Here is a 6,710-nt window from a genome sequence, read left to right as displayed (position 1 = left end):
AACAAAACGGAGGTCATAACAGGCAGTAACAAACAAATCATAGAAACACTCAGCTCAACGCTCAGTTCAAAGAGAAACAATACCTCGCAAAGACTAAGACTAAAGCCCGGGCTTATAAACTATAGTAGATGAGTCATATGACAACAAACACAGGTGCATGTATTTAGTACTAAGGTGATGGTGAGCACTGATAGGTGCGTGCACAACCGTCCAAAGTCATATGATCTCCCGAGGGATTGTGGGCAATGGAGTCTGTTCGGGGCTTCTGAGGGAAGTTGCTCAGTCACATGATCTCCTAATGCATTCCGGGGAAATGTAGTCTGAGTCCGCCCGAGGCGTGACAATACTGCACATGTAATATGAATATGCATTAATCAGCAGGTTTCACTTCAATTTAGGAGAGAACCTTTAAGAGTTGCTATAACAAAGTAAAAGACAAAAGAGGAATCAGAGATGGTCATCTGATGGTAAATGCCAAAAATAACAAACCCATCCGACCTCATGACTAAACCAACTCTTCTAGCCTTCTAGCTTGTAGACACAGCTTGTATCAGTAAAACTGGAGTTATAAGCACATTAGAGCATAAATAAAATAATAAAAATACAAACTACATTCCAAATTAGCTGTAATTACCTTCAATGAACATGTAATGCGACATACACATAACAGCATTACAGAATCAGGACACTCAAAATGAACCATAATCTACTGAAAAAAGGCATAAAACACAGGACAAACAAGAGGAAACTGAACTCAGACACAGAAACATTTTAACTGGTCCAGAAAGATCTTTTTTTCAAGAAGTTGCTTCTTCAGCAGCATCACATTTGACTGACATAGCAATAATACATACATTAAACAGTGAAATAAAGAATAGAAAAATACAAAACAAAAAAGGAAAAATGAAAACGAACACAGTGAACATTTCATCTGATTTTTATACAAAATACACTTTCTACTGATTACAGAAACAGATTGAGTTAAATGTAAAAATTTAAAAAGGAAAGAAAATAACATTTTGTGGAAACAGTGAATACACTTTCTGAATTCTGCTGACATACTGAACAGTATTTACAGAATAGAGTACCTACAGTGTATTTTTAACAGAAATAAATCATCACTGTGAGTAACAGGTGCTGCATATTAAAATAAACAGTTCAACACAAACACCTTCTACTAAATCAAATATGAGTCCAGTTTAAATAGAAACCATCAAGTTTTCTCAAACTCAGTCAGATTATCCATTAATCTTCCAGCTTTCTTCATCTGAGCTGCTTGAACTTTGGTGGAAACCTGGAGAAACATAGGAACATCATGAACATCATAAAGTCTAATAGACACAAACGTCATATTGATAAAGAAATCAATGTGATTAAAGACAGAAAGACAGTGCAGGTCTGAGTAAGAAGAGCTCAGATCTCAGATTTGTGAAGATGTGGATGAAATGAATGGAAAAGAGCACAGATTCAGCCTCAGGTTCTCTCTGCTATAACACATTTATTAACACATCAGTTCAGTATAAAGTCCTTCAGGAGGTCAATCAGGTGTTTGTGATCAGAGAAAAGACTAAACTGTGCAGGACAGAGTCTCACAGGACTGGACATGGTCAGCACTGAGGAACAGAAGACTCACCTCAGAAACGAGTGAGTCGATCCAGACTGCGGCTCCTTATTTCTCTGCTCTCTCTCCTCACATCACACTCATCAGTTTCTTTTTCTCTGTCTGAGGAAGAACAACATCAGATCAGATTAGACATTTCTTTAAGTTGTAATCTGGAGCTGTAGAGTCACACATACTCATGATCATCTGAACATCACTGACCATCTGCTTAAAGAATAATAAGAAAAAAATACAGAGTGAAATTCTCTGATAGCTGATTGTTCAAATAAAAGTTTTTCAGATATTTCCTTATACACTGTCTACAAATGTAAAGCAGGTGCACCAGTAAGTGTAACATAATGACAGAATACACTGAAATTAAACATTAGAGCCTGACAGCCCAGCATTATTTAACACCTTATTTTATTAATAAATAAAGTGTTTATTCTGTATGAATGAAGAATTCACTCTACAGACGGTCATAAACATTAAAACCCATTAATAACCCAACAGACTGTAGATGGAGCAGCAACAACAATCTAATCTACAGATTAAACCATTTTAGTTATAAAACCAAAATGATGGCAGCAAATTAATGAGATAACCTCTCAAATCAGTAACTATATGATGTGTTTAATCAGCATCTCAGGCCTACAGAAATGTACAGTAATGAGAGGAATTTATCTCTCAGTCAGTTTATTACAGGACTTACTTCAGCATCTTCATCTAGAGCTGCTAGACTTTTGGGACACATGAAACACAAACCAGCCTCAGAAATTAGTTACATTATAGGACTGAGCGATATCTAAACTATTAGCATGGTTATCGTCCCCCACCTCCACCCCACTTCCCCAAAAAACACACGGTCTGCTGCAGCTCTCAGTTACTATTTCTACTGCAGACTCTCTGCTTTTTCAACACTGTTTTAATAAAACCACATATTAAATGATGTAACAATGAGGAACTCAACATCTTTTAAAAACTACTGTTTATAATAAACGTTACTGAAAACACAGTCATTCATTCATGACCTGCTTCTGCAGATTCAGGGCAAACTGTGTGCTAACAGCAAACTGTTTTACATGTGAATAGAACTAGGAGCTTTAATAACTCAACTCACCCCTGGGACAGGGTAGAGAGAATATCGCCAGAGGTGTAAAGAGTACTGAAAATCCCTACTTAAGTACAAGTACTATTACTGTAGTGATAATTTACTCAAGTACGAGTAAAAGTATTGGTAAATAAAATTACTCAAGTAAGAGTAAATAAGTAGTTCATTAAAATACTACTTAAGCACCGGGTTACTTTTTCATACTTCCACTGTCACAACCTGAACATATTTCTGAGCTGATTCAGCTACATCACTGGAAATAAACTGTACAGAAAAACACTAAAGCTAAAGTTCTGAGAGCTGAGACTGATCACAGTTTGCTCTGCTAGAGCACATCTACACACCTTTCTGTGAGCTGTGTAAGGAACAAGGTTTACATTAAACTGCATGCATTTCATGATTAAATGATTATATAAGATGTCCTAGTTTATCTGTTTCCTGTAAAGTATTTCAGAATCCCTGAAAGACTGAGCAGAGGCTGTTACTGTTTCATTTAGTTCATTTAAGAGAAAAAATGGAGTCAGAATTATGAGCAGATTGCTTAATTAATAATGTAATTTTAGTTACAGTCCTGCTGCCCATCAGCTCCCTGGACTCTAGCTTATGTTAATAGGTGTGAACCTCTACAGACAGTCACAGAAACCTCTACAGAAACACATTCACAGCCTTTACACTGTATATTTTCACTGATATCAGTTCAGAACATTTACACCATTAAAATTATCATCAACTTTCTCAGCTTTGATTTTTACTGTAATATATTTCACTAACCATGCTGATCAGTTCATACAGAATCAGACATTATTACTGCATTTCACAGCTGAACAGCTACACAGAGGGTGGAGACAGACAGACAGAGAGAGAGAGAGAGAGAGGGTGGGAAGTAGGGAGGGATCAGATCTGGCCAGCCAGCTTAAAAAACGACAGCGCGACAGAATCACTGCTCACAATTGATGAGGAGCCTGTATTAGACCAGATTTCTATCTCAGCCGTTCATGACCGTTTATCTCCACAACAGCAGCTAAACTAGGCTGTATAAACGGTAAACTGCAGGCTGTGGGTGACAGGCACTGTAAGTAGCTGACAGGCACTGTAATAAAATATACGGAGCGGATTTAAATTTTAATAAACAGAATCATTATAAAAGACAGAAGGAACTCGTAAACACGGTAGCTGTTTAGCTCGGATCAGCTAGCTCGGCTATCGCTGCCTCAGGCTGGAGTCGAGCTGCGAGAGCGGGTCTCAGCAGGTTTCGTGTTCGGCCGCTGATAATAACGCCGGTTTCTTTAGTTTTCATGTTAAATGACACAGGTGACCGTTTGGTCGCGGTCCGTTCCTCGTGTGTGCTGGTTCAGTTCTTCTCCTTCTCCGCTAAACTGGACATCTCTGTGGTGATTGGATTTGATTTGAATCTTTTAAATTTAACCGCGCTTCGTCCTTATTGGTGTTTGAGCTGATACGCTCATCATTTATTTTTACTCTATAACGTTATGAAAATTAAAGTAGCGAAGTAAAAGTATTTCATTAAAAATGTACTCAAGTAAAAGTATCATGATTTAATTCTACTCAAAAAGTACCGTTACAGGGAAAACTGTACTCAATTACAGTAATGGAAGTAAATGTAATTTTTTACTTACACCTCTGAATATCGCACAGTTTCCTCAGTAACGCACACACAGCAGACACAGTGCGGAGTCTCCTCAGTAACCCACACACAGCAGACACAGTGCGGAGTCTCCTCAGTAACCCACGCACAGCAGACACAGTGCGGAGTCTCCTCAGTAACACACGCACAGCAGACACAGTGCGGAGTCTCCTCAGTAACCCACACACAGCAGACACAGTGCGGAGTCTCCTCAGTAACCCACACAGAGCAGACACGGTGCGGAGTCTCCTCAGTAACACACGCACAGCAGACACAGTGCGGAGTCTCCTCAGTAACCCACACACAGCGGACACAGTGCGGAGTCTCCTCAGTAACCCACGCACAGCGGACACAGTGCGGAGTTTACTCTATCAGAGCTCCTCAGACACTGATAGCTCAGTGTGTGAACTGTAATGGTGAATAATCATTATGTGTTCATATTACTGAACATAATGAATGAGCTTTTCTGCTCTATCAGACTCATTTGGAGCTGCTGAAGTGCTGAGTGAAGAGCTGCTGGTTCATCAGGTGAGTTAGATCAGAAAAACACTGCAGTCTAAAGTACAGGAGTAGAAAACTCTGCTCTGCTGCTCTGATTAGACTCACCTGCTCGGCTCTCTCTGTGGACTCTCAGCTCTTCTCTCACACCTTCATTAGACTCTGTTAAAGTCTGTTCATTCATCTTCTTTCTCTCCTCTCTCGTTCTTCCTCTCCTCTGCTGAGACTGTCCCCCGTTTTCCTTCATCAGCAGGTGCTGATCTTCTCACAGCTCTGATCTATAGCAGGTCCGACACAGAGAACGTACTGTGAAACTCTCTGCTGGTGAAAATTCACCGCTGTGTCTCCAGCTACAGTGTTTCCTATAAGAGAGGCATTTTGGCTGCACAGAGCTCCAGTAGATTCGGCTGTGTTAGGCAGACAGCATTATATGCGTGTAATATAACCTCTACGCCCACACCAATACATTTAGCCTCTCCTTTTTCAGTTTCTCCTCATTTCAACGTCATGCCGATTACTGATGAACTCATTCAAAATCCAAACCCAGAGCCATGAGAGGAGCCTCGTGGAAACGCCTATGTCTGCAGACCCTCAGTTTCAGTTCAGGTTCAAGCCAGTAGCATTCAGCGCATGCGCCGACACTTGTTTTGGTTTTTGGCTGATCAACACTTCAGTTGTTTTATGTGGTTTCCCAATAAATTTTTGATACATTTGCACTGGGCTAATATTATATTTTAAGATTTAGAACCCATATAGAGATTCACGGGGTAAATATTACACAAACAGCTTATGTGGCTCTGGACTAAAAAAAATGGGTTCTGTGGAGCTCAATTACCTTAATACGGGGCTTTATGTGTACACTTATATTACATGTGCAGGAATAAAACTGTACCTTAAGCAGCTTAAACTGAGCATAATATTAAGGTTTATGCTAAAACAAACTTTTTTGAACGTTTTTGAACGTTGCCCTGCTGTAAAACTGCTTAGAAACCATTAAGTGTTTCTTTTGGTTTCTGATTTGATAATGTGTTTTGTCATATGGTTAACCAAAGGCTGATTGGTCATCAATTAAAAAAACAAATCATGTTGGGCTATACAGCGAATCATGCTAAGTACTAAAACATACTACTGTATTGTATCAGTAATTATACTAAGAATGTATTGTGTTGCTGTATTTATGTTATATGTTATCTTGTCAGGGTATATTAGTTCTCTGCTGTAGGAGCACTCGGTGCTGCATGGGGGGAGGAGCAGTGATGCTGCAGGTCAGTAGTGCTGAGTGGACCAGCTTTTCTATGAGAGGCCGTTTAGGCCAAAATTCTCAATTCTAACTAACCTCTCACATTCACTCATCAAACGTCTCACACTCACCATCAAACCCTCTCACACTCACTATCAAACTCTCTCACACTTTCCATCAAACCTCTCACACTCACTATCAAACTCTCTCACACTTTCCATCAAACCTCTCACACTATCAAACCTCTCACAATCATTATCAAACCCTCTCACACTTACTATCAGACTCTCTCACACTCACTATCAAACCCCCTCACGCTCACTATCAAACTCTCTCACACTCTCCATCAAACCTCTCACACTATCAAACCTCTCACACTCACTATCAAACCCTCTCACACTCACTATCAAACTCTCTCACACTATCAAACCTCTCACACTCACTATCAAACCCTCTCACACTCACTATCAAACCCTCTCACACTTACTATCAAACTCTCTCACACTCACTATCAAACCCTCTCACACTTGCTATCAAATTCTCTCACACTCACTATCAAACCCTCTCACACTCACTATCAAACTCTCACACTCACTATCAAACGCTCACACTTACC

At 39.7% G+C, this 6,710-nt stretch overlaps 1 long non-coding RNA gene across 1 annotated transcript; it reads right to left on the bottom strand.

Moving 5' to 3' along the window:
• Nucleotides 1-993: 993 nt before the first annotated feature.
• Nucleotides 994-5,413, bottom strand: LOC118801180. Its single transcript, XR_005006476.1, has 3 exons — nucleotides 4,963-5,413; nucleotides 1,634-1,723; nucleotides 994-1,294 (listed from the first exon to the last, which is right to left on the bottom strand). It is a non-coding gene; the product is annotated as an uncharacterized LOC118801180 (long non-coding RNA).
• Between the last annotated feature and the right edge of the window lie 1,297 nt (nucleotides 5,414-6,710).

The sequence above is a fragment of the Colossoma macropomum genome, unplaced genomic scaffold (genome assembly GCF_904425465.1).
Source record: "Colossoma macropomum unplaced genomic scaffold, Colossoma_macropomum, whole genome shotgun sequence".
NCBI classification, from domain to species: Eukaryota; Metazoa; Chordata; class Actinopteri; order Characiformes; family Serrasalmidae; genus Colossoma; species Colossoma macropomum.
This window is presented reverse-complemented; position numbering and strand designations above follow the sequence as displayed.